This window comes from Heterodontus francisci, chromosome 41 (assembly GCF_036365525.1).
Source record: "Heterodontus francisci isolate sHetFra1 chromosome 41, sHetFra1.hap1, whole genome shotgun sequence".
Lineage (NCBI taxonomy): Eukaryota > Metazoa > Chordata > Chondrichthyes > Heterodontiformes > Heterodontidae > Heterodontus > Heterodontus francisci.
The window spans coordinates 9,776,691-9,800,271 of NC_090411.1; the positions used below are offsets into that span (position 1 = coordinate 9,776,691).

General features: G+C 56.7%; 26 non-coding genes and 3 pseudogenes across 26 annotated transcripts; all 29 read left to right on the forward strand.

Annotated features, from left to right (window-relative positions):
* Window positions 1–175: 175 nt before the first annotated feature.
* On the forward strand, window positions 176–366 carry LOC137354940 (U2 spliceosomal RNA). Its single transcript, XR_010970589.1, has one exon. It is a non-coding gene; the product is annotated as a U2 spliceosomal RNA (small nuclear RNA).
* Window positions 367–751: 385 nt separating this feature from the next.
* Window positions 752–942, forward strand: LOC137354941 (U2 spliceosomal RNA). Its single transcript, XR_010970590.1, has one exon. It is a non-coding gene; the product is annotated as a U2 spliceosomal RNA (small nuclear RNA).
* A 386-nt stretch (window positions 943–1,328) lies between these two features.
* LOC137354942 (U2 spliceosomal RNA) lies at window positions 1,329–1,519 on the forward strand. Its single transcript, XR_010970591.1, has one exon. It is a non-coding gene; the product is annotated as a U2 spliceosomal RNA (small nuclear RNA).
* A 386-nt stretch (window positions 1,520–1,905) lies between these two features.
* On the forward strand, window positions 1,906–2,096 carry LOC137354002 (U2 spliceosomal RNA). Its single transcript, XR_010970152.1, has one exon. It is a non-coding gene; the product is annotated as a U2 spliceosomal RNA (small nuclear RNA).
* Window positions 2,097–2,482: 386 nt separating this feature from the next.
* Window positions 2,483–2,673, forward strand: LOC137354943 (U2 spliceosomal RNA). The gene has a single exon (XR_010970592.1). It is a non-coding gene; the product is annotated as a U2 spliceosomal RNA (small nuclear RNA).
* Window positions 2,674–3,059: 386 nt separating this feature from the next.
* On the forward strand, window positions 3,060–3,250 carry LOC137354944 (U2 spliceosomal RNA). Its single transcript, XR_010970593.1, has one exon. It is a non-coding gene; the product is annotated as a U2 spliceosomal RNA (small nuclear RNA).
* Window positions 3,251–3,636: 386 nt separating this feature from the next.
* On the forward strand, window positions 3,637–3,827 carry LOC137354945 (U2 spliceosomal RNA). Its single transcript, XR_010970594.1, has one exon. It is a non-coding gene; the product is annotated as a U2 spliceosomal RNA (small nuclear RNA).
* A 386-nt stretch (window positions 3,828–4,213) lies between these two features.
* On the forward strand, window positions 4,214–4,404 carry LOC137354947 (U2 spliceosomal RNA). Its single transcript, XR_010970596.1, has one exon. It is a non-coding gene; the product is annotated as a U2 spliceosomal RNA (small nuclear RNA).
* Window positions 4,405–4,790: 386 nt separating this feature from the next.
* Window positions 4,791–4,981, forward strand: LOC137354948 (U2 spliceosomal RNA). The gene has a single exon (XR_010970597.1). It is a non-coding gene; the product is annotated as a U2 spliceosomal RNA (small nuclear RNA).
* Window positions 4,982–5,367: 386 nt separating this feature from the next.
* Window positions 5,368–5,558, forward strand: LOC137353837 (U2 spliceosomal RNA). Its single transcript, XR_010969989.1, has one exon. It is a non-coding gene; the product is annotated as a U2 spliceosomal RNA (small nuclear RNA).
* A 386-nt stretch (window positions 5,559–5,944) lies between these two features.
* On the forward strand, window positions 5,945–6,135 carry LOC137354011 (U2 spliceosomal RNA). The gene has a single exon (XR_010970161.1). It is a non-coding gene; the product is annotated as a U2 spliceosomal RNA (small nuclear RNA).
* A 386-nt stretch (window positions 6,136–6,521) lies between these two features.
* LOC137354949 (U2 spliceosomal RNA) lies at window positions 6,522–6,712 on the forward strand. The gene has a single exon (XR_010970598.1). It is a non-coding gene; the product is annotated as a U2 spliceosomal RNA (small nuclear RNA).
* A 385-nt stretch (window positions 6,713–7,097) lies between these two features.
* Window positions 7,098–7,288, forward strand: LOC137354950 (U2 spliceosomal RNA). Its single transcript, XR_010970599.1, has one exon. It is a non-coding gene; the product is annotated as a U2 spliceosomal RNA (small nuclear RNA).
* Window positions 7,289–7,674: 386 nt separating this feature from the next.
* Window positions 7,675–7,865, forward strand: LOC137353784 (U2 spliceosomal RNA). The gene has a single exon (XR_010969936.1). It is a non-coding gene; the product is annotated as a U2 spliceosomal RNA (small nuclear RNA).
* Window positions 7,866–8,251: 386 nt separating this feature from the next.
* Window positions 8,252–8,442, forward strand: LOC137354951 (U2 spliceosomal RNA). Its single transcript, XR_010970600.1, has one exon. It is a non-coding gene; the product is annotated as a U2 spliceosomal RNA (small nuclear RNA).
* A 385-nt stretch (window positions 8,443–8,827) lies between these two features.
* Window positions 8,828–9,018, forward strand: LOC137354952 (U2 spliceosomal RNA). The gene has a single exon (XR_010970601.1). It is a non-coding gene; the product is annotated as a U2 spliceosomal RNA (small nuclear RNA).
* Window positions 9,019–9,404: 386 nt separating this feature from the next.
* LOC137354953 (U2 spliceosomal RNA) lies at window positions 9,405–9,595 on the forward strand. Its single transcript, XR_010970602.1, has one exon. It is a non-coding gene; the product is annotated as a U2 spliceosomal RNA (small nuclear RNA).
* Window positions 9,596–9,981: 386 nt separating this feature from the next.
* Window positions 9,982–10,172, forward strand: LOC137354955 (U2 spliceosomal RNA). Its single transcript, XR_010970603.1, has one exon. It is a non-coding gene; the product is annotated as a U2 spliceosomal RNA (small nuclear RNA).
* A 385-nt stretch (window positions 10,173–10,557) lies between these two features.
* Window positions 10,558–10,748, forward strand: LOC137354956 (U2 spliceosomal RNA). The gene has a single exon (XR_010970604.1). It is a non-coding gene; the product is annotated as a U2 spliceosomal RNA (small nuclear RNA).
* Window positions 10,749–11,134: 386 nt separating this feature from the next.
* LOC137353785 (U2 spliceosomal RNA) lies at window positions 11,135–11,325 on the forward strand. The gene has a single exon (XR_010969937.1). It is a non-coding gene; the product is annotated as a U2 spliceosomal RNA (small nuclear RNA).
* Window positions 11,326–11,711: 386 nt separating this feature from the next.
* On the forward strand, window positions 11,712–11,902 carry LOC137354957 (U2 spliceosomal RNA). The gene has a single exon (XR_010970605.1). It is a non-coding gene; the product is annotated as a U2 spliceosomal RNA (small nuclear RNA).
* Window positions 11,903–12,289: 387 nt separating this feature from the next.
* LOC137354012 (U2 spliceosomal RNA) lies at window positions 12,290–12,480 on the forward strand. The gene has a single exon (XR_010970162.1). It is a non-coding gene; the product is annotated as a U2 spliceosomal RNA (small nuclear RNA).
* A 386-nt stretch (window positions 12,481–12,866) lies between these two features.
* Window positions 12,867–13,057, forward strand: LOC137354959 (U2 spliceosomal RNA). The gene has a single exon (XR_010970607.1). It is a non-coding gene; the product is annotated as a U2 spliceosomal RNA (small nuclear RNA).
* A 385-nt stretch (window positions 13,058–13,442) lies between these two features.
* Window positions 13,443–13,633, forward strand: LOC137354960 (U2 spliceosomal RNA). The gene has a single exon (XR_010970608.1). It is a non-coding gene; the product is annotated as a U2 spliceosomal RNA (small nuclear RNA).
* Window positions 13,634–14,019: 386 nt separating this feature from the next.
* On the forward strand, window positions 14,020–14,210 carry LOC137354961 (U2 spliceosomal RNA). Its single transcript, XR_010970609.1, has one exon. It is a non-coding gene; the product is annotated as a U2 spliceosomal RNA (small nuclear RNA).
* A 386-nt stretch (window positions 14,211–14,596) lies between these two features.
* LOC137354962 (U2 spliceosomal RNA) lies at window positions 14,597–14,787 on the forward strand. Its single transcript, XR_010970610.1, has one exon. It is a non-coding gene; the product is annotated as a U2 spliceosomal RNA (small nuclear RNA).
* A 386-nt stretch (window positions 14,788–15,173) lies between these two features.
* LOC137354513 (U2 spliceosomal RNA) lies at window positions 15,174–15,292 on the forward strand (annotated as a pseudogene).
* A 7,428-nt stretch (window positions 15,293–22,720) lies between these two features.
* LOC137354268 (U2 spliceosomal RNA) lies at window positions 22,721–22,898 on the forward strand (annotated as a pseudogene).
* Window positions 22,899–23,284: 386 nt separating this feature from the next.
* Window positions 23,285–23,393, forward strand: LOC137354692 (U2 spliceosomal RNA; annotated as a pseudogene).
* The last annotated feature ends 188 nt before the right edge of the window (window positions 23,394–23,581 follow it).

Here is a 23,581-nt window from a genome sequence, read left to right on the forward strand (position 1 = left end):
GTGGCATGCACGCGTGCTTTCCTTTCTGCTTGCAAGGCCCGGCAACAAAAGGAGCTCTGGCTCAAAGACCGCCCGCCGTCGCCTCTTTCGCCCTAGGCTCGCCCACCCGGCGGCTACTTTGAGGTAGAGGCCGCACGCCGGGCCTGACGCGCGCAGCAAACGCAGTTTTACGGCCATCGCTTCTCGGCCTTTTGGCTAAGATCAAGTGTAGTATCTGTTCTTATCAGTTTAATATCTGATACGTCCCCTATCTGGGGACCAAATATTAAATTGATTTTTGGGACAGGGAGATGGAACAGGGGCTTGCCCCGTCCACTCCATGCATCCACCTGGTATTGCAGTGTTTCCAGGAGCGGTGCAGCTTCCCCCCTCCATGGGGGCGAGACCCCTGCTGAAAAATAGAATTCGCAATAGTGACGGCGCTGCTGCTCGGCTGACTTTGCTGCAGTTTTCCGTGGGCGCTACGCTGCCCCCTGTTGGATTGCCCCGCAGTTGCAGGCCGCCCTTTGCTGCCCAGCGCACGCGTGTCTTTTTTCCTGCGCAATGCCTCGCGCAGAAGCGCAAGGAATGGCTGCGCGTAGCATGCACGCGTGCTTTCCTTTCTGCTTGCAAGGCCCGGCAACAAAAGGAGCTCTGGCTCAAAGACCGCCCGCCGTCGCCTCTTTCGCCCTAGGCTCGCCCACCCTCGGCTACTTTGAGGTAGAGGCCGCACGCCGGGCCTGACGCGCGCAGCAAACGCAGTTTTACGGCCATCGCTTCTCGGCCTTTTGGCTAAGATCAAGTGTAGTATCTGTTCTTATCAGTTTAATATCTGATACGTCCCCTATCTGGGGACCAAATATTAAATTGATTTTTGGGACAGGGAGATGGAACAGGGGCTTGCCCCGTCCACTCCATGCATCCACCTGGTATTGCAGTGTTTCCAGGAGCGGTGCAGCTTCCCCCCTCCATGGGGGCGAGACCCCTGCTGAAAAATAGAATTCGCAATAGTGACGGCGCTGCTGCTCGGCTGACTTTGCTGCAGTTTTCCGTGGGCGCTACGCTGCCCCCTGTTGGATTGCCCCGCAGTTGCAGGCCGCCCTTTGCTGCCCAGCGCGCGCGTGTCTTTTTTCCTGCGCAATGCCTCGCGCAGAAGCGCAAGGAATGGCTGCGCGTGGCATGCACGCGTGCTTTCCTTTCTGCTTGCAAGGCCCGGCAACAAAAGGAGCTCTGGCTCAAAGACCGCCCGCCGTCGCCTCTTTCGCCCTAGGCTCGCCCACCCGGCGGCTACTTTGAGGTAGAGGCCGCACGCCGGGCCTGACGCGCGCAGCAAACGCAGTTTTACGGCCATCGCTTCTCGGCCTTTTGGCTAAGATCAAGTGTAGTATCTGTTCTTATCAGTTTAATATCTGATACGTCCCCTATCTGGGGACCAAATATTAAATTGATTTTTGGGACAGGGAGATGGAACAGGGGCTTGCCCCGTCCACTCCATGCATCCACCTGGTATTGCAGTGTTTCCAGGAGCGGTGCAGCTTCCCCCCTCCATGGGGGCGAGACCCCTGCTGAAAAATAGAATTCGCAATAGTGACGGCGCTGCTGCTCGGCTGACTTTGCTGCAGTTTTCCGTGGGCGCTACGCTGCCCCCTGTTGGATTGCCCCGCAGTTGCAGGCCGCCCTTTGCTGCCCAGCGCGCGCGTGTCTTTTTTTCTGCGCAATGCCTCGCGAAGAAGCGCAAGGAATGGCTGCGCGTGGCATGCACGCGTGCTTTCCTTTCTGCTTGCAAGGCCCGGCAACAAAAGGAGCTCTGGCTCAAAGACCGCCCGCCGTCGCCTCTTTCGCCCTAGGCTCGCCCACCCGGCGGCTACTTTGAGGTAGAGGCCGCACGCCGGGCCTGACGCGCGCAGCAAACGCAGTTTTACGGCCATCGCTTCTCGGCCTTTTGGCTAAGATCAAGTGTAGTATCTGTTCTTATCAGTTTAATATCTGATGCGTCCCCTATCTGGGGACCAAATATTAAATTGATTTTTGGGACAGGGAGATGGAACAGGGGCTTGCCCCGTCCACTCCATGCATCCACCTGGTATTGCAGTGTTTCCAGGAGCGGTGGAGCTTCCCTCCTCCATGGGGGCCAGACCCCTGCTGAAAAATAGAATTCGCAATAGTGACGGCGCTGCTGCTCGGCTGACTTTGCTGCAGTTTTCTGTGGGCGCTACGCTGCCCCCTGTTGGATTGCCCCGCAGTTGCAGGCCGCCCTTTGCTGCCCAGCGCGCGCGTGTCTTTTTTCCTGCGCAATGCCTCGCGCAGAAGCGCAAGGAATGGCTGCGCGTGGCATGCACGCGTGCTTTCCTTTCTGCTTGCAAGGCCCGGCAACAAAAGGAGCTCTGGCTCAAAGACCGCCCGCCGTCGCCTCTTTCGCCCTAGGCTCGCCCACCCGGCGGCTACTTTGAGGTAGAGGCCGCACGCCGGGCCTGACGCGCGCAGCAAACGCAGTTTTACGGCCATCGCTTCTCGGCCTTTTGGCTAAGATCAAGTGTAGTATCTGTTCTTATCAGTTTAATATCTGATACGTCCCCTATCTGGGGACCAAATATTAAATTGATTTTTGGGACAGGGAGATGGAACAGGGGCTTGCCCCGTCCACTCCATGCATCCACCTGGTATTGCAGTGTTTCCAGGAGCGGTGCAGCTTCCCCCCTCCATGGGGGCGAGACCCCTGCTGAAAAATAGAATTCGCAATAGTGACGGCGCTGCTGCTCGGCTGACTTTGCTGCAGTTTTCCGTGGGCGCTACGCTGCCCCCTGTTGGATTGCCCCGCAGTTGCAGGCCGCCCTTTGCTGCCCAGCGCGCGCGTGTCTTTTTTCCTGCGCAATGCCTCGCGCAGAAGCGCAAGGAATGGCTGCGCGTGGCATGCACGCGTGCTTTCCTTTCTGCTTGCAAGGCCCGGCAACAAAAGGAGCTCTGGCTCAAAGACCGCCCGCCGTCGCCTCTTTCGCCCTAGGCTCGCCCACCCGGCGGCTACTTTGAGGTAGAGGCCGCACGCCGGGCCTGACGCGCGCAGCAAACGCAGTTTTACGGCCATCGCTTCTCGGCCTTTTGGCTAAGATCAAGTGTAGTATCTGTTCTTATCAGTTTAATATCTGATACGTCCCCTATCTGGGGACCAAATATTAAATTGATTTTTGGGACAGGGAGATGGAACAGGGGCTTGCCCCGTCCACTCCATGCATCCACCTGGTATTGCAGTGTTTCCAGGAGCGGTGCAGCTTCCCCCCTCCATGGGGGCGAGACCCCTGCTGAAAAATAGAATTCGCAATAGTGACGGCGCTGCTGCTCGGCTGACTTTGCTGCAGTTTTCCGTGGGCGCTACGCTGCCCCCTGTTGGATTGCCCCGCAGTTGCAGGCCGCCCTTTGCTGCCCAGCGCGCGCGTGTCTTTTTTCCTGCGCAATGCCTCGCGCAGAAGCGCAAGGAATGGCTGCGCGTGGCATGCACGCGTGCTTTCCTTTCTGCTTGCAAGGCCCGGCAACAAAAGGAGCTCTGGCTCAAAGACCGCCCGCCGTCGCCTCTTTCGCCCTAGGCTCGCCCACCCGGCGGCTACTTTGAGGTAGAGGCCGCACGCCGGGCCTGACGCGCGCAGCAAACGCAGTTTTACGGCCATCGCTTCTCGGCCTTTTGGCTAAGATCAAGTGTAGTATCTGTTCTTATCAGTTTAATATCTGATACGTCCCCTATCTGGGGACCAAATATTAAATTGATTTTTGGGACAGGGAGATGGAACAGGGGCTTGCCCCGTCCACTCCATGCATCCACCTGGTATTGCAGTGTTTCCAGGAGCGGTGCAGCTTCCCCCCTCCATGGGGGCGAGACCCCTGCTGAAAAATAGAATTCGCAATAGTGACGGCGCTGCTGCTCGGCTGACTTTGCTGCAGTTTTCCGTGGGCGCTACGCTGCCCCCTGTTGGATTGCCCCGCAGTTGCAGGCCGCCCTTTGCTGCCCAGCGCGCGCGTGTCTTTTTTCCTGCGCAATGCCTCGCGCAGAAGCGCAAGGAATGGCTGCGCGTGGCATGCACGCGTGCTTTCCTTTCTGCTTGCAAGGCCCGGCAACAAAAGGAGCTCTGGCTCAAAGACCGCCCGCCGTCGCCTCTTTCGCCCTAGGCTCGCCCACCCGGCGGCTACTTTGAGGTAGAGGCCGCACGCCGGGCCTGACGCGCGCAGCAAACGCAGTTTTACGGCCATCGCTTCTCGGCCTTTTGGCTAAGATCAAGTGTAGTATCTGTTCTTATCAGTTTAATATCTGATACGTCCCCTATCTGGGGACCAAATATTAAATTGATTTTTGGGACAGGGAGATGGAACAGGGGCTTGCCCCGTCCACTCCATGCATCCACCTGGTATTGCAGTGTTTCCAGGAGCGGTGCAGCTTCCCCCCTCCATGGGGGCGAGACCCCTGCTGAAAAATAGAATTCGCAATAGTGACGGCGCTGCTGCTCGGCTGACTTTGCTGCAGTTTTCCGTGGGCGCTACGCTGCCCCCTGTTGGATTGCCCCGCAGTTGCAGGCCGCCCTTTGCTGCCCAGCGCGCGCGTGTCTTTTTTCCTGCGCAATGCCTCGCGCAGAAGCGCAAGGAATGGCTGCGCGTGGCATGCACGCGTGCTTTCCTTTCTGCTTGCAAGGCCCGGCAACAAAAGGAGCTCTGGCTCAAAGACCGCCCGCCGTCGCCTCTTTCGCCCTAGGCTCGCCCACCCGGCGGCTACTTTGAGGTAGAGGCCGCACGCCGGGCCTGACGCGCGCAGCAAACGCAGTTTTACGGCCATCGCTTCTCGGCCTTTTGGCTAAGATCAAGTGTAGTATCTGTTCTTATCAGTTTAATATCTGATACGTCCCCTATCTGGGGACCAAATATTAAATTGATTTTTGGGACAGGGAGATGGAACAGGGGCTTGCCCCGTCCACTCCATGCATCCACCTGGTATTGCAGTGTTTCCAGGAGCGGTGCAGCTTCCCCCCTCCATGGGGGCGAGACCCCTGCTGAAAAATAGAATTCGCAATAGTGACGGCGCTGCTGCTCGGCTGACTTTGCTGCAGTTTTCCGTGGGCGCTACGCTGCCCCCTGTTGGATTGCCCCGCAGTTGCAGGCCGCCCTTTGCTGCCCAGCGCGCGCGTGTCTTTTTTCCTGCGCAATGCCTCGCGCAGAAGCGCAAGGAATGGCTGCGCGTGGCATGCACGCGTGCTTTCCTTTCTGCTTGCAAGGCCCGGCAACAAAAGGAGCTCTGGCTCAAAGACCGCCCGCCGTCGCCTCTTTCGCCCTAGGCTCGCCCACCCGGCGGCTACTTTGAGGTAGAGGCCGCACGCCGGGCCTGACGCGCGCAGCGAACGCAGTTTTACGGCCATCGCTTCTCGGCCTTATGGCTAAGATCAAGTGTAGTATCTGTTCTTATCAGTTTAATATCTGATACGTCCCCTATCTGGGGACCAAATATTAAATTGATTTTTGGGACAGGGAGATGGAACAGGGGCTTGCCCCGTTCACTCCATGCATCCACCTGGTATTGCAGTGTTTCCAGGAGCGGTGCAGCTTCCCCCCTCCATGGGGGCGAGACCCCTGCTGAAAAATAGAATTCGCAATAGTGACGGCGCTGCTGCTCGGCTGACTTTGCTGCAGTTTTCCGTGGGCGCTACGCTGCCCCCTGTTGGATTGCCCCGCAGTTGCAGGCCGCCCTTTGCTGCCCAGCGCGCGCGTGTCTTTTTTCCTGCGCAATGCCTCGCGCAGAAGCGCAAGGAATGGCTGCGCGTGGCATGCACGCGTGCTTTCCTTTCTGCTTGCAAGGCCCGGCAACAAAAGGAGCTCTGGCTCAAAGACCGCCCGCCGTCGCCTCTTTCGCCCTAGGCTCGCCCACCCGGCGGCTACTTTGAGGTAGAGGCCGCACGCCGGGCCTGACGCGCGCAGCAAACGCAGTTTTACGGCCATCGCTTCTCGGCCTTTTGGCTAAGATCAAGTGTAGTATCTGTTCTTATCAGTTTAATATCTGATACGTCCGCTATCTGGGGACCAAATATTAAATTGATTTTTGGGACAGGGAGATGCAACAGGGGCTTGCCCCGTCCACTCCATGCATCCACCTGGTATTGCAGTGTTTCCAGGAGCGGTGCAGCTTCCCCCCTCCATGGGTGCGAGACCCCTGCTGAAAAATAGAATTCGCAATAGTGACGGCGCTGCTGCTCGGCTGACTTTGCTGCAGTTTTCCGTGGGCGCTACCCTGCCCCCTGTTGGATTGCCCCGCAGTTGCAGGCCGCCCTTTGCTGCCCAGCGCGCGCGTGTCTTTTTTCCTGCGCAATGCCTCGCGCAGAAGCGCAAGGAATGGCTGCGCGTGGCATGCACGCGTGCTTTCCTTTCTGCTTGCAAGGCCCGGCAACAAAAGGAGCTCTGGCTCAAAGACCGCCCGCCGTCGCCTCTTTCGCCCTAGGCTCGCCCACCCGGCGGCTACTTTGAGGTAGAGGCCGCACGCCGGGCCTGACGCGCGCAGCAAACGCAGTTTTACGGCCATCGCTTCTCGGCCTTTTGGCTAAGATCAAGTGTAGTATCTGTTCTTATCAGTTTAATATCTGATACGTCCCCTATCTGGGGACCAAATATTAAATTGATTTTTGGGACAGGGAGATGGAACAGGGGCTTGCCCCGTCCACTCCATGCATCCACCTGGTATTGCAGTGTTTCCAGGAGCGGTGCAGCTTCCCCCCTCCATGGGGGCGAGACCCCTGCTGAAAAATAGAATTCGCAATAGTGACGGCGCTGCTGCTCGGCTGACTTTGCTGCAGTTTTCCGTGGGCGCTACGCTGCCCCCTGTTGGATTGCCCCGCAGTTGCAGGCCGCCCTTTGCTGCCCAGCGCACGCGTGTCTTTTTTCCTGCGCAATGCCTCGCGCAGAAGCGCAAGGAATGGCTGCGCGTAGCATGCACGCGTGCTTTCCTTTCTGCTTGCAAGGCCCGGCAACAAAAGGAGCTCTGGCTCAAAGACCGCCCGCCGTCGCCTCTTTCGCCCTAGGCTCGCCCACCCTCGGCTACTTTGAGGTAGAGGCCGCACGCCGGGCCTGACGCGCGCAGCAAACGCAGTTTTACGGCCATCGCTTCTCGGCCTTTTGGCTAAGATCAAGTGTAGTATCTGTTCTTATCAGTTTAATATCTGATACGTCCCCTATCTGGGGACCAAATATTAAATTGATTTTTGGGACAGGGAGATGGAACAGGGGCTTGCCCCGTCCACTCCATGCATCCACCTGGTATTGCAGTGTTTCCAGGAGCGGTGCAGCTTCCCCCCTCCATGGGGGCGAGACCCCTGCTGAAAAATAGAATTCGCAATAGTGACGGCGCTGCTGCTCGGCTGACTTTGCTGCAGTTTTCCGTGGGCGCTACGCTGCCCCCTGTTGGATTGCCCCGCAGTTGCAGGCCGCCCTTTGCTGCCCAGCGCGCGCGTGTCTTTTTTCCTGCGCAATGCCTCGCGCAGAAGCGCAAGGAATGGCTGCGCGTGGCATGCACGCGTGCTTTCCTTTCTGCTTGCAAGGCCCGGCAACAAAAGGAGCTCTGGCTCAAAGACCGCCCGCCGTCGCCTCTTTCGCCCTAGGCTCGCCCACCCGGCGGCTACTTTGAGGTAGAGGCCGCACGCCGGGCCTGACGCGCGCAGCAAACGCAGTTTTACGGCCATCGCTTCTCGGCCTTTTGGCTAAGATCAAGTGTAGTATCTGTTCTTATCAGTTTAATATCTGATACGTCCCCTATCTGGGGACCAAATATTAAATTGATTTTTGGGACAGGGAGATGGAACAGGGGCTTGCCCCGTCCACCCCATGCATCCACCTGGTATTGCAGTGTTTCCAGGAGCGGTGCAGCTTCCCCCCTCCATGGGGGCGAGACCCCTGCTGAAAAATAGAATTCGCAATAGTGACGGCGCTGCTGCTCGGCTGACTTTGCTGCAGTTTTCCGTGGGCGCTACGCTGCCCCCTGTTGGATTGCCCCGCAGTTGCAGGCCGCCCTTTGCTGCCCAGCGCACGCGTGTCTTTTTTCCTGCGCAATGCCTCGCGCAGAAGCGCAAGGAATGGCTGCGCGTGGCATGCACGCGTGCTTTCCTTTCTGCTTGCAAGGCCCGGCAACAAAAGGAGCTCTGGCTCAAAGACCGCCCGCCGTCGCCTCTTTCGCCCTAGGCTCGCCCACCCGGCGGCTACTTTGAGGTAGAGGCCGCACGCCGGGCCTGACGCGCGCAGCAAACGCAGTTTTACGGCCATCGCTTCTCGGCCTTTTGGCTAAGATCAAGTGTAGTATCTGTTCTTATCAGTTTAATATCTGATACGTCCCCTATCTGGGGACCAAATATTAAATTGATTTTTGGGACAGGGAGATGGAACAGGGGCTTGCCCCGTCCACTCCATGCATCCACCTGGTATTGCAGTGTTTCCAGGAGCGGTGCAGCTTCCCCCCTCCATGGGGGCGAGACCCCTGCTGAAAAATAGAATTCGCAATAGTGACGGCGCTGCTGCTCGGCTGACTTTGCTGCAGTTTTCCGTGGGCGCTACGCTGCCCCCTGTTGGATTGCCCCGCAGTTGCAGGCCGCCCTTTGCTGCCCAGCGCACGCGTGTCTTTTTTCCTGCGCAATGCCTCGCGCAGAAGCGCAAGGAATGGCTGCGCGTAGCATGCACGCGTGCTTTCCTTTCTGCTTGCAAGGCCCGGCAACAAAAGGAGCTCTGGCTCAAAGACCGCCCGCCGTCGCCTCTTTCGCCCTAGGCTCGCCCACCCTCGGCTACTTTGAGGTAGAGGCCGCACGCCGGGCCTGACGCGCGCAGCAAACGCAGTTTTACGGCCATCGCTTCTCGGCCTTTTGGCTAAGATCAAGTGTAGTATCTGTTCTTATCAGTTTAATATCTGATACGTCCCCTATCTGGGGACCAAATATTAAATTGATTTTTGGGACAGGGAGATGGAACAGGGGCTTGCCCCGTCCACTCCATGCATCCACCTGGTATTGCAGTGTTTCCAGGAGCGGTGCAGCTTCCCCCCTCCATGGGGGCGAGACCCCTGCTGAAAAATAGAATTCGCAATAGTGACGGCGCTGCTGCTCGGCTGACTTTGCTGCAGTTTTCCGTGGGCGCTACGCTGCCCCCTGTTGGATTGCCCCGCAGTTGCAGGCCGCCCTTTGCTGCCCAGCGCGCGCGTGTCTTTTTTCCTGCGCAATGCCTCGCGCAGAAGCGCAAGGAATGGCTGCGCGTGGCATGCACGCGTGCTTTCCTTTCTGCTTGCAAGGCCCGGCAACAAAAGGAGCTCTGGCTCAAAGACCGCCCGCCGTCGCCTCTTTCGCCCTAGGCTCGCCCACCCGGCGGCTACTTTGAGGTAGAGGCCGCACGCCGGGCCTGACGCGCGCAGCAAACGCAGTTTTACGGCCATCGCTTCTCGGCCTTTTGGCTAAGATCAAGTGTAGTATCTGTTCTTATCAGTTTAATATCTGATACGTCCCCTATCTGGGGACCAAATATTAAATTGATTTTTGGGACAGGGAGATGGAACAGGGGCTTGCCCCGTCCACTCCATGCATCCACCTGGTATTGCAGTGTTTCCAGGAGCGGTGCAGCTTCCCCCCTCCATGGGTGCGAGACCCCTGCTGAAAAATAGAATTCGCAATAGTGACGGCGCTGCTGCTCGGCTGACTTTGCTGCAGTTTTCCGTGGGCGCTACCCTGCCCCCTGTTGGATTGCCCCGCAGTTGCAGGCCGCCCTTTGCTGCCCAGCGCGCGCGTGTCTTTTTTCCTGCGCAATGCCTCGCGCAGAAGCGCAAGGAATGGCTGCGCGTGGCATGCACGCGTGCTTTCCTTTCTGCTTGCAAGGCCCGGCAACAAAAGGAGCTCTGGCTCAAAGACCGCCCGCCGTCGCCTCTTTCGCCCTAGGCTCGCCCACCCGGCGGCTACTTTGAGGTAGAGGCCGCACGCCGGGCCTGACGCGCGCAGCAAACGCAGTTTTACGGCCATCGCTTCTCGGCCTTTTGGCTAAGATCAAGTGTAGTATCTGTTCTTATCAGTTTAATATCTGATACGTCCCCTATCTGGGGACCAAATATTAAATTGATTTTTGGGACAGGGAGATGGAACAGGGGCTTGCCCCGTCCACTCCATGCATCCACCTGGTATTGCAGTGTTTCCAGGAGCGGTGCAGCTTCCCCCCTCCATGGGGGCGAGACCCCTGCTGAAAAATAGAATTCGCAATAGTGACGGCGCTGCTGCTCGGCTGACTTTGCTGCAGTTTTCCGTGGGCGCTACGCTGCCCCCTGTTGGATTGCCCCGCAGTTGCAGGCCGCCCTTTGCTGCCCAGCGCACGCGTGTCTTTTTTCCTGCGCAATGCCTCGCGCAGAAGCGCAAGGAATGGCTGCGCGTAGCATGCACGCGTGCTTTCCTTTCTGCTTGCAAGGCCCGGCAACAAAAGGAGCTCTGGCTCAAAGACCGCCCGCCGTCGCCTCTTTCGCCCTAGGCTCGCCCACCCTCGGCTACTTTGAGGTAGAGGCCGCACGCCGGGCCTGACGCGCGCAGCAAACGCAGTTTTACGGCCATCGCTTCTCGGCCTTTTGGCTAAGATCAAGTGTAGTATCTGTTCTTATCAGTTTAATATCTGATACGTCCCCTATCTGGGGACCAAATATTAAATTGATTTTTGGGACAGGGAGATGGAACAGGGGCTTGCCCCGTCCACTCCATGCATCCACCTGGTATTGCAGTGTTTCCAGGAGCGGTGCAGCTTCCCCCCTCCATGGGGGCGAGACCCCTGCTGAAAAATAGAATTCGCAATAGTGACGGCGCTGCTGCTCGGCTGACTTTGCTGCAGTTTTCCGTGGGCGCTACGCTGCCCCCTGTTGGATTGCCCCGCAGTTGCAGGCCGCCCTTTGCTGCCCAGCGCGCGCGTGTCTTTTTTCCTGCGCAATGCCTCGCGCAGAAGCGCAAGGAATGGCTGCGCGTGGCATGCACGCGTGCTTTCCTTTCTGCTTGCAAGGCCCGGCAACAAAAGGAGCTCTGGCTCAAAGACCGCCCGCCGTCGCCTCTTTCGCCCTAGGCTCGCCCACCCGGCGGCTACTTTGAGGTAGAGGCCGCACGCCGGGCCTGACGCGCGCAGCAAACGCAGTTTTACGGCCATCGCTTCTCGGCCTTTTGGCTAAGATCAAGTGTAGTATCTGTTCTTATCAGTTTAATATCTGATACGTCCCCTATCTGGGGACCAAATATTAAATTGATTTTTGGGACAGGGAGATGGAACAGGGGCTTGCCCCGTCCACCCCATGCATCCACCTGGTATTGCAGTGTTTCCAGGAGCGGTGCAGCTTCCCCCCTCCATGGGGGCGAGACCCCTGCTGAAAAATAGAATTCGCAATAGTGACGGCGCTGCTGCTCGGCTGACTTTGCTGCAGTTTTCCGTGGGCGCTACGCTGCCCCCTGTTGGATTGCCCCGCAGTTGCAGGCCGCCCTTTGCTGCCCAGCGCGCGCGTGTCTTTTTTTCTGCGCAATGCCTCGCGAAGAAGCGCAAGGAATGGCTGCGCGTGGCATGCACGCGTGCTTTCCTTTCTGCTTGCAAGGCCCGGCAACAAAAGGAGCTCTGGCTCAAAGACCGCCCGCCGTCGCCTCTTTCGCCCTAGGCTCGCCCACCCGGCGGCTACTTTGAGGTAGAGGCCGCACGCCGGGCCTGACGCGCGCAGCAAACGCAGTTTTACGGCCATCGCTTCTCGGCCTTTTGGCTAAGATCAAGTGTAGTATCTGTTCTTATCAGTTTAATATCTGATACGTCCCCTATCTGGGGACCAAATATTAAATTGATTTTTGGGACAGGGAGATGGAACAGGGGCTTGCCCCGTCCACTCCATGCATCCACCTGGTATTGCAGTGTTTCCAGGAGCGGTGCAGCTTCCCCCCTCCATGGGGGCGAGACCCCTGCTGAAAAATAGAATTTCGCAATAGTGACGGCGCTGCTGCTCGGCTGACTTTGCTGCAGTTTTCCGTGGGCGCTACGCTGCCCCCTGTTGGATTGCCCCGCAGTTGCAGGCCGCCCTTTGCTGCCCAGCGCGCGCGTGTCTTTTTTCCTGCGCAATGCCTCGCGCAGAAGCGCAAGGAATGGCTGCGCGTGGCATGCACGCGTGCTTTCCTTTCTGCTTGCAAGGCCCGGCAACAAAAGGAGCTCTGGCTCAAAGACCGCCCGCCGTCGCCTCTTTCGCCCTAGGCTCGCCCACCCGGCGGCTACTTTGAGGTAGAGGCCGCACGCCGGGCCTGACGCGCGCAGCAAACGCAGTTTTACGGCCATCGCTTCTCGGCCTTTTGGCTAAGATCAAGTGTAGTATCTGTTCTTATCAGTTTAATATCTGATACGTCCGCTATCTGGGGACCAAATATTAAATTGATTTTTGGGACAGGGAGATGCAACAGGGGCTTGCCCCGTCCACTCCATGCATCCACCTGGTATTGCAGTGTTTCCAGGAGCGGTGCAGCTTCCCCCCTCCATGGGTGCGAGACCCCTGCTGAAAAATAGAATTCGCAATAGTGACGGCGCTGCTGCTCGGCTGACTTTGCTGCAGTTTTCCGTGGGCGCTACCCTGCCCCCTGTTGGATTGCCCCGCAGTTGCAGGCCGCCCTTTGCTGCCCAGCGCGCGCGTGTCTTTTTTCCTGCGCAATGCCTCGCGCAGAAGCGCAAGGAATGGCTGCGCGTGGCATGCACGCGTGCTTTCCTTTCTGCTTGCAAGGCCCGGCAACAAAAGGAGCTCTGGCTCAAAGACCGCCCGCCGTCGCCTCTTTCGCCCTAGGCTCGCCCACCCGGCGGCTACTTTGAGGTAGAGGCCGCACGCCGGGCCTGACGCGCGCAGCAAACGCAGTTTTACGGCCATCGCTTCTCGGCCTTTTGGCTAAGATCAAGTGTAGTATCTGTTCTTATCAGTTTAATATCTGATACGTCCCCTATCTGGGGACCAAATATTAAATTGATTTTTGGGACAGGGAGATGGAACAGGGGCTTGCCCCGTCCACTCCATGCATCCACCTGGTATTGCAGTGTTTCCAGGAGCGGTGCAGCTTCCCCCCTCCATGGGGGCGAGACCCCTGCTGAAAAATAGAATTCGCAATAGTGACGGCGCTGCTGCTCGGCTGACTTTGCTGCAGTTTTCCGTGGGCGCTACGCTGCCCCCTGTTGGATTGCCCCGCAGTTGCAGGCCGCCCTTTGCTGCCCAGCGCACGCGTGTCTTTTTTCCTGCGCAATGCCTCGCGCAGAAGCGCAAGGAATGGCTGCGCGTAGCATGCACGCGTGCTTTCCTTTCTGCTTGCAAGGCCCGGCAACAAAAGGAGCTCTGGCTCAAAGACCGCCCGCCGTCGCCTCTTTCGCCCTAGGCTCGCCCACCCTCGGCTACTTTGAGGTAGAGGCCGCACGCCGGGCCTGACGCGCGCAGCAAACGCAGTTTTACGGCCATCGCTTCTCGGCCTTTTGGCTAAGATCAAGTGTAGTATCTGTTCTTATCAGTTTAATATCTGATACGTCCCCTATCTGGGGACCAAATATTAAATTGATTTTTGGGACAGGGAGATGGAACAGGGGCTTGCCCCGTCCACTCCATGCATCCACCTGGTATTGCAGTGTTTCCAGGAGCGGTGCAGCTTCCCCCCTCCATGGGGGCGAGACCCCTGCTGAAAAATAGAATTCGCAATAGTGACGGCGCTGCTGCTCGGCTGACTTTGCTGCAGTTTTCCGTGGGCGCTACGCTGCCCCCTGTTGGATTGCCCCGCAGTTGCAGGCCGCCCTTTGCTGCCCAGCGCGCGCGTGTCTTTTTTCCTGCGCAATGCCTCGCGCAGAAGCGCAAGGAATGGCTGCGCGTGGCATGCACGCGTGCTTTCCTTTCTGCTTGCAAGGCCCGGCAACAAAAGGAGCTCTGGCTCAAAGACCGCCCGCCGTCGCCTCTTTCGCCCTAGGCTCGCCCACCCGGCGGCTACTTTGAGGTAGAGGCCGCACGCCGGGCCTGACGCGCGCAGCAAACGCAGTTTTACGGCCATCGCTTCTCGGCCTTTTGGCTAAGATCAAGTGTAGTATCTGTTCTTATCAGTTTAATATCTGATACGTCCCCTATCTGGGGACCAAATATTAAATTGATTTTTGGGACAGGGAGATGGAACAGGGGCTTGCCCCGTCCACTCCATGCATCCACCTGGTATTGCAGTGTTTCCAGGAGCGGTGCAGCTTCCCCCCTCCATGGGGGCGAGACCCCTGCTGAAAAATAGAATTCGCAATAGTGACGGCGCTGCTGCTCGGCTGACTTTGCTGCAGTTTTCCGTGGGCGCTACGCTGCCCCCTGTTGGATTGCCCCGCAGTTGCAGGCCGCCCTTTGCTGCCCAGCGCGCGCGTGTCTTTTTTTCTGCGCAATGCCTCGCGAAGAAGCGCAAGGAATGGCTGCGCGTGGCATGCACGCGTGCTTTCCTTTCTGCTTGCAAGGCCCGGCAACAAAAGGAGCTCTGGCTCAAAGACCGCCCGCCGTCGCCTCTTTCGCCCTAGGCTCGCCCACCCGGCGGCTACTTTGAGGTAGAGGCCGCACGCCGGGCCTGACGCGCGCAGCAAACGCAGTTTTACGGCCATCGCTTCTCGGCCTTTTGGCTAAGATCAAGTGTAGTATCTGTTCTTATCAGTTTAATATCTGATACGTCCCCTATCTGGGGACCAAATATTAAATTGATTTTTGGGACAGGGAGATGGAACAGGGGCTTGCCCCGTCCACTCCATGCATCCACCTGGTATTGCAGTGTTTCCAGGAGCGGTGCAGCTTCCCCCCTCCATGGGGGCGAGACCCCTGCTGAAAAATAGAATTCGCAATAGTGACGGCGCTGCTGCTCGGCTGACTTTGCTGCAGTTTTCCGTGGGCGCTACGCTGCCCCCTGTTGGATTGCCCCGCAGTTGCAGGCCGCCCTTTGCTGCCCAGCGCACGCGTGTCTTTTTTCCTGCGCAATGCCTCGCGCAGAAGCGCAAGGAATGGCTGCGCGTGGCATGCACGCGTGCTTTCCTTTCTGCTTGCAAGGCCCGGCAACAAAAGGAGCTCTGGCTCAAAGACCGCCCGCCGTCGCCTCTTTCGCCCTAGGCTCGCCCACCCGGCGGCTACTTTGAGGTAGAGGCCGCACGCCGGGCCTGACGCGCGCAGCAAACGCAGTTTTACGGCCATCGCTTCTCGGCCTTTTGGCTAAGATCAAGTGTAGTATCTGTTCTTATCAGTTTAACAAGAGTATGCTCCTGGCCGGCAGCATGTCAGAGACCATGAGAAAAGGCATCATCACCCTCATTTACAAGCAGAAGGGGGAGAGGGCAGAAATCAGAAATTGGCGGCCCATCTCACTGCTTAATGTTGATTACAAGATTCTGTCCAAAGTCATAGCCAGTCGAGTCAAGTCTGCTCTGGAGTTGGTGATTCACCCCGATCAGACCTGTACTGTACCCGGCAGGAAGATCTCTGATAGCCTCGCGCTACTCAGGGATACGATCGCCTACGTACGGGACAGGAGGGTGGACACCTGCCTCATCAGCCTGGACCAGGAGAAGGCTTTTGACAGGATATCGCACACCTACATGATGGACGTGCTTTCCAAAATGGGGTTTGGGGAGGGAATCTGCAATTGGATCCAACTGCTCTACACAAACATCAGTAGCGCAGTGTCAATCAACGGGTGGGAATCTGAAAGTTTCCCGATCAAATCTGGAGTCAGACAGGGCTGTCCTCTTTCCCCGGTCTTGTTTGTTTGCTGTATTGAACCCTTTGCTGAGTCTATTAGGAAGGATGCGAGCATAAGAGGGGTGACAATCCCAGGCAGCGGAGGCACTCAGGTCAAAACCTCCCTGTACATGGATGACGTCGCCGTCTTCTGCTCGGATCCGCTGTCCGTGCGCAGACTGATGAGCATCTGCGACCAGTTCGAACTGGCCTCGGGAGCCAAAGTTAACCACGGCAAGAGCGAGGCCATGTTCTTTGGGAACTGGGCTGACCGATCCTTTGTCCCCTTCACCGTCAGGTCAGATTACCTGAAGGTGCTGGGGATATGGTTCGGAAGGGCCGGGGCGTGCACCAAAACATGGGAGGAGCGAGTAGCCAAGGTACGACAAAAGTTGGGCATGTGGGGGCAGCGATCTCTCTCCATTGTGGGTAAGAACCTGGTCATCAGGTGCGAGGCGCTCACGTTGTTGCTCTACGTGGCGCAGGTCTGGCCCATACCCCACTCCTGCGCCGTGGCAGTCACCCGAGCCATTTTCCGCTTCGTCTGGGGATCTAAAATGGACCGGGTCCGGAGGGACACGATGTTCAAATCTCTGGACATGGGCGGGAAAAATGTACCCAACGTGGCCCTCATCCTGATGACCACCTTCGTGTGCGGCTGCATCAAGCTATGTGTAGATCCCCAGTACGCAAACTCCAAGTGTCACTACGTGCTGAGGTTCTATCTGTCCCCGGTGTTGCGAAGGATGGGCCTGGTCACATTGCCGCGGAACGCTCCGTGCAGTTGGGACGTGCCGTACCACCTATCCTTCGTGGAGCAGTTTCTGCGGAAAAACACCTTTGACCACCGGTCCATCAGGCAGTGGTCTGCACGGAATGTCCTCAAGGCCCTACGGGAAAAGGAAACGGTGGATCCTGTCGGATGGTTCCCCGAGCAGACCGTCAAAGTCATTTGGCGGAATGCCTCATCACCAGAACTTTCAAACAAGCACCAAGACGTAGCTTGGCTGGTGGTGAGAAGGGCCCTCCCCGTCAGATCCTTCATGCACACCCGAAGTCTCGCCCCCTCCGCACAGTGCCCCCGCGTTGGCTGTGGTGGGGAAGAGACGGTCGCCCACCTCCTCCTGGAATGTGCCTTTGCAAAGCAGGTGTGGAAAGAGATGCAGTGGTTTTTGTCAAGGTTCATCCCAAGCAGCTCTGTAACACAGGAGTCTGTGCTCTACGGGCTGTTCCCAGGGACGCACACCGAGACAAACATCAACTGCTGCTGGAGGGCTATCAATTCGGTGAAAGACGCCCTTTGGTCTGCCCGAAACTTGCTGGTCTTCCAGCGCAAAGAGTTGTCCACCACCGAATGTTGCAGACTGGCACATTCCAAGGTCCAGGACTACGTGCTGAGGGACGCACTAAAGCTTGGGGCAGCCGCAGCAAAGGCTCAATGGGGAAAGACCACAGTGTAAGGTTCCCCCACCAAGCTGGACTGAGGGGCTGGAACCATGGGAAGCCCCTCGAACTGTATCGTTAATATTCTCAATTGCTGTAAATGTAAAACTGTAATTGACATGACAATTGTGAAACGGAAGGGTTGGGAAGAAACTCATGACATTATTGAAAGAAACTGATCTCTTTTGCAATGTTTGTATTTTTTCGTGCTGTTTGGAAACTGGTTGGCAATGTAATTTTTACAGATTTTTATGAATAAAGTATATTTTGGAAATAAAAAAAAAAAAAAAAATCTGTTCTTATCAGTGCTTATTTGATTGAGAAGAGACCATGATCATTGCCTTTTGATCCTGGGGAAGCTTTGAGTAAAATGGCTATAACCAGTTTTCGAGCTTCGGGCCAGGGAGTGCGCAACACCGTTCGGGTGGTCGTGAAGGGCAAGGAAGGAGATGCACCGGTCGATCGCACCTTCTTCATCAAGAAAATTCTCTTCGATTGCTGCGGATTTCAAGCCACGGACGTCTTCTGCCTGCAGGATTTCCCCAGCAGTGGATACTTCGACGTGACGTTCCGGAACGTGGCGGGATGCATCAAGTTCCTGAAGGCGTTCAAGGAGAAAGGGGACTGCGCGCCACTGTCGATCCTCACAGCGGAGCCGCTCTTCACGCTTCCGTCACAACGGGACCGGGTGGTGACGATTCACCTCTACAACCCCCATGTTCCGGTGGTGGATGTACTCACCTTTCTCGCCAGGTACGTCGAGGTGGCGGGCAGCAGCACTGATGTCAAGGACCCCTTTGGGATCTGGACCAGCAAGCGGCAGGTCAAGGTGACCTTGAAGGTAGATCCCAGTGGAGCCATCATCCACCCTCCCTCCAGCTTCGCTATCGAGGGAAGTCGAGGCTTCTTGCTCTATGCTGGGCAGCCCAGAGTTTGCCGCACCTGTGGCAAATCTGGTCACATGGCAGCCAACTGCAGCACGGTGGCAAGAACTGCAAGGAGGAAGGCCATCAGACCAAGGACTGTAAGCAGACTAAGTGTTGCAACTTGTGCGGTGCGGCAGGCAATCTCTACAAGACCTGCCCCAAACATTGTCTCAGCTATGCTCAGGCGGCAAGGTCCAAGGAATGGCCGGGCGAAAGTTCGACGAAGGCGTCCGCTGTTCGAAAGCAGACCAGCAACCTTCTCCGCAGTGAGGAACTTCAACCTGAGAAGGAAGGGGAGGCGGCTGAAACCAACGACCCAGCACCTACCCAGTGCCCGGAAACCCCTCCTCCGCAGACAGAATCAATGGAGGAGGAGGCAGCAGATGGACAAACAGGTCAGTGGCAAGTGGTCCAGAGGAAAACCACAAAGAAAAAACATCCCAAAGCCACCACCCAAACCAGTGGCAAGAGGAGGCTCTCTTCTGAATCAGACTGCAACAACTCCTCTTCACTGGATGGGGAAGTGCTGGAACGACAGCCCCTTCAAAAGAGGCGGCAGAACTCCGAGATGGATGATAAAGCATCCCAGCCCCCGGGCACTGGAAGCTGTGATGGGCCCGGCGTGCCCCAACCCCAATTCCCCACACGTAACGACGTGGCCAACGCATCTCAGCTCCGGGACACCGGGAGCAAAGACACGTCTGGCGCACCTGAGCTCCGGGAGACCGGGAGCTGTGATGTTTTCGAGGAGGAACAGATGGAAGCAGCTGAGGACAACCCAATGCTCTCTGCCTACAAGACCCCCCCGATGTCACCCGAGCGGCACAAACCCTGCAGGAAAAATCAGGAGGGGTTTCTGAGCCCAACCAACGTGAAACTGCTTGCGCATACGATGGGTATGCAGGAACATCCCGAAGGGGAAGGACTGGGACTAGCGAGGACAAATGGTATGGGAAGCAACAACTAATTTTTAGTAAAAAATGGGTATAAGAATTGCTTCCATTAATGTGCGTAGCATTAAATCGACTACGCGATGTGTTTCAACCTTGGATTACCTTGCCAAGGTCAAAGCTGACCTACTGTTTCTGCAGGAGTGTGGAATACCACACCTCAGCACCTACAGGCAGTGGTCGCGATGGTGGTCCCACGGGCCATCGATCTGGTCGGGGGGTAATGACTGCCGTTCCTCCGGCCTGGGTATTCTGCTGCGGGGAGGTAACTTCACCATCTCCGAAGTTAAGGAGGTGGTGGGCGGCCGCCTCCTCGTAGCAGACGTGATGTACAACAACGCTCCGCTCCGGTTGATCAACGTGTACGCCCCGGTACAACGCAGCGAGCGGCTGACCGTCTTCCAGCAACTCCCACTGCTGCTGGCGACGTCCAGGCCGGTCATCCTAGGCGGTGACTTCAACTGCATCATCGATGCGGCTGGACGATCCGGCAGTGACGACAGCAAACTGGACGCTACGTCCAGATTCCTAGTAGAAACAGTTAAGGATGCCAAACTGCACGACGTCTTCAGCAAACCTGCAGATGGAGCGCAGCGCAGATACACATGGTCAAGATCGGACGGGTCTGCCCGTTCCAGGATTGACTTCCTGTTTGTGTCCCGTGCTGTCACGGTCGGATCCACCGACGTCAAGCCGGTGTTCTTCTCCGACCACTGCCTCTTACTGGCCGACTGTCACTTACAGGACGACCAGCGGGTTGGCAGAGGGACGTGGAAGCTCAATGCGACACTGCTGACCCCAGAGAACGTTGAGGAACTCAAAAGGGATTACAAAGGTTGGAGGACCGTGAAACCCCTCTTTGAGTCTCCAGTTCACTGGTGGGAAGCGATTAAGGAGAACATCAAGAGGTTCTTCATCCACAAAGGTGTTCAGAAGGCGAGAGAGAGACAGAGAGAACTGTCCCGACTCCAGAAAATTATGCAAAATCTACTCCGGTTGCAGTCAATGGGGGTCGAGGTCAAGGAGGACCTCCAAGAGGTGAAGAGCCAGCAGGCCTCGCTCTTTGCCAAGGAGGCCTCCAAGATCATCTTCCGGTCCAGAGTCCGCTCCATCGAGCAGGATGAGACGTGCTCGCGTTACTTCTTCCAAAAGGTACACAGAGAGAGCTCTGTTATCAGCAGCCTGAAGGAAGAAGATGGCTCGGTAACGTCTTCGCAGTCCGACATACTAAGGATCAGCAAATCCTTTTATGCTGGGCTGTATGACGCGAAGCCCACAGACAGCAGAGCCTCCCAGTCCTTCCTGTCATCTATCACAGAGGTCTTAGATGACAGCAGGAGGGAGGGACTGGACAAGCCGCTAACTCTGGACGAGCTGACAAAGGCCGTCGAGTCTTTCGAGGCGAGTAAAACTCCCGGGAGCGACGGCTTACCGGTCGAGTTGTACTCGGCCCTGTGGGACTGGGTCGGCCCGGACCTGCTGGAAGTATACGAGAGTATGCTCCTGGCCGGTAGCATGTCAGAATCCATGAGAAAAGGCATCATCACCCTCATTTACAAGCAGAAGGGGGAGAGGGTAGAAATCAGAAATTGGCGGCCCATCTCACTGCTTAATGTTGATTACAGGATTCTGTCCAAAGTCATAGGCAGTCGAGTCAAGTCTGCTCTGGAGCTGGTGATTCACCCCGATCAGACCTGTACTGTACCCGGCAGGAAGATCTCTGATAGCCTCGCGCTACTCAGGGATACGATCGCCTACGTACGGGACAGGAGGGTGGACACCTGCCTCATCAGCCTGGACCAGGAGAAGGCTTTTGACAGGATATCGCACACCTACATGATGGACGTGCTTTCCAAAATGGAGTTTGGGGAGGGAATCTGCAATTGGATCCAACTGCTCTACACAAACATCAGTAGCGCAGTCTCAATCAACGGGTGGGAATCTGAAAGTTTCCCGATCAAATCTGGAGTCAGACAGGGCTGTCCTCTTTCCCCGGTCTTGTTTGTTTGCTGTATTGAACCCTTTGCTGAGTCTATTAGGAAGGATGCGAGCATAAGAGGGGTGACAATCCCAGGCAGCGGAGGCACTCAGGTCAAAACCTCCCTGTACATGGATGACGTCGCCGTCTTCTGCTCGGATCCGCTGTCCGTGCGCAGACTGATGAGCATCTGCGACCAGTTCGAACTGGCCTCGGGAGCCAAAGTTAACCACGGCAAGAGCGAGGCCATGTTCTTTGGGATCTGGGCTGACCGATCCTTTGTCCCCTTCACCGTCAGGTCAGATTACCTGAAGGTGCTGGGGATATGGTTCGGAAGGGCCGGGGCGTGCACCAAAACATGGGAGGAGCGAGTAGCCAAGGTACGACAAAAGTTGGGCATGTGGGGGCAGCGATCTCTCTCCATTGTGGGTAAGAACCTGGTCATCAGGTGCGAGGCGCTCACGTTGTTGCTCTACGTGGCGCAGGTCTGGCCCATACCCCACTCCTGCGCCGTGGCAGTCACCCGAGCCATTTTCCGCTTCGTCTGGGGATCTAAAATGGACCGGGTCCGGAGGGACACGATGTTCAAATATCTGGACATGGGCGGGAAAAATGTACTCAACGTGGCCCTCATCCTGATGACCACCTTCGTGTGCGGCTGCATCAAGCTATGTGTCGATCCCCAGTACGCAAACTCCAAGTGTCACTACGTGCTGAGGTTCTATCTGTCCCCGGTGTTGCGAAGGATGGGCCTGGTCACATTGCCGCGGAACGCTCCGTGCAGTTGGGACGTGCCGTACCACCTATCCTTCGTGGAGCAGTTTCTGCGGAAAAACACCTTTGACCACCGGTCCATCAGGCAGTGGTCTGCACGGAATGTCCTCAAGGCCCTCCGGGAAAAGGAAACGGTGGATCCTGTCGGATGGTTCCCCGAGCAGACCGTCAAAGTCATTTGGCGGAATGCCTCATCACCAGAACTTTCAAACAAGCACCAAGACGTAGCTTGGCTGGTGGTGAGAAGGGCCCTCCCCGTCAGATCCTTCATGCACACCCGAAGTCTCGCCCCCTCCGCACAGTGCCCCCGCGTTGGCTGTGGTGGGAAAGAGACGGTCGCCCACCTCCTCCTGGAATGTGCCTTTGCAAAGCAGGTGTGGAAAGAGATGCAGTGGTTTTTGTCAAGGTTCATCCCAAGCAGCTCTGTAACACAGGAGTCTGTGCTCTACGGGCTGTTCCCAGGGACGCACACCGAGACAAACATCAACTGCTGCTGGAGGACTATCAATTCGGTGAAAGACGCCCTTTGGTCTGCCCGAAACTTGCTGGTCTTCCAGCGCAAAGAGTTGTCCACCACCGAATGTTGCAGACTGGCACATTCCAAGGTCCAGGACTACGTGCTGAGGGACGCACTAAAGCTTGGGGCAGCCGCAGCAAAGGCTCAATGGGGAAAGACCACAGTGTAAGGTTCCCCCACCAAGCTAGACTGAGGGGCTGGATCCATGGGAAACCCCTCGAACTGTATCGTTAATATTCTGAATTGCTGTAAATGTAAAACTGTAATTGACATGACAATTGAGAAACGGAAGGGTTGGGAAGAAACTCATGACAGTATTGAAGGAAACTGATCTCCCTTGCAATGTTTGTATTTTTTGGTGCTGTTTGGAAACTGTTTGGCAATGTAATTTTTACAGATTTTTATGAATAAAGTATATTTTGGAAATAAAAAAAAAAAATCTGTTCTTATCAGTTTAATATCTGATACGTCCCCTATCTGGGGACCAAATATTAAATTGATTTTTGGGACAGGGAGATGGAACAGGGGCTTGCCCCGTCCACTCCATGCATCCACCTGGTATTGCAGTGTTTCCAGGAGCGGTGCAGCTTCCCCCCTCCATGGGGGCGAGACCCCTGCTGAAAAATAGAATTCGCAATAGTGACAGCGCTGCTGCTCGGCTGACTTTGCTGCAGTTTTCCGTGGGTGCTACGCTGCCCCCTGTTGGATTGCCCCGCAGTTGCAGGCCGCCCTTTGATGCCCAGCGCGCGCGTGTCTTTTTTCCTGCGCAATGTCTCGCGCAGAAGCGCAAGGAGTGGCTGCGCGTGGCATGCACGCGTGCTTTCTTTTCTGCTTGCAAGGCCCGGCAACAAAAGGAGCTCTGGCTCAAAGACCGCCCGCCGTCGCCTCTTTCGCCCTAGGCTCGCCCACCCGGCGGCTACTTTGAGGTAGAGGCCGCACGCCGGGCCTGACGCGCGCAGCAAACGCAATTTTACGGCCATCGCTTCTCGGCCTTTTGGCTAAGATCAAGTGTAGTATCTGTTCTTATCAGTGCTTATTTGATTGAGAAGAGACCATGATCATTGCCTTTTGATCCTGGGGAAGCTTTGAGTAAAATGGCTATAACCAATTTTTGAGCTTCGGGCCAGGGAGTGCGCAACACCGTTCGGGTGGTCGTGAAGGACAAGGAAGGAGATGCACCGGTCGATCGCACCTTCTTCATCAAGAAAATTCTCTTCGATTGCTGCGGATTTCAAGCGACGGACGTCTTCTGCCTGCAGGATTTCCCCAGCAGTG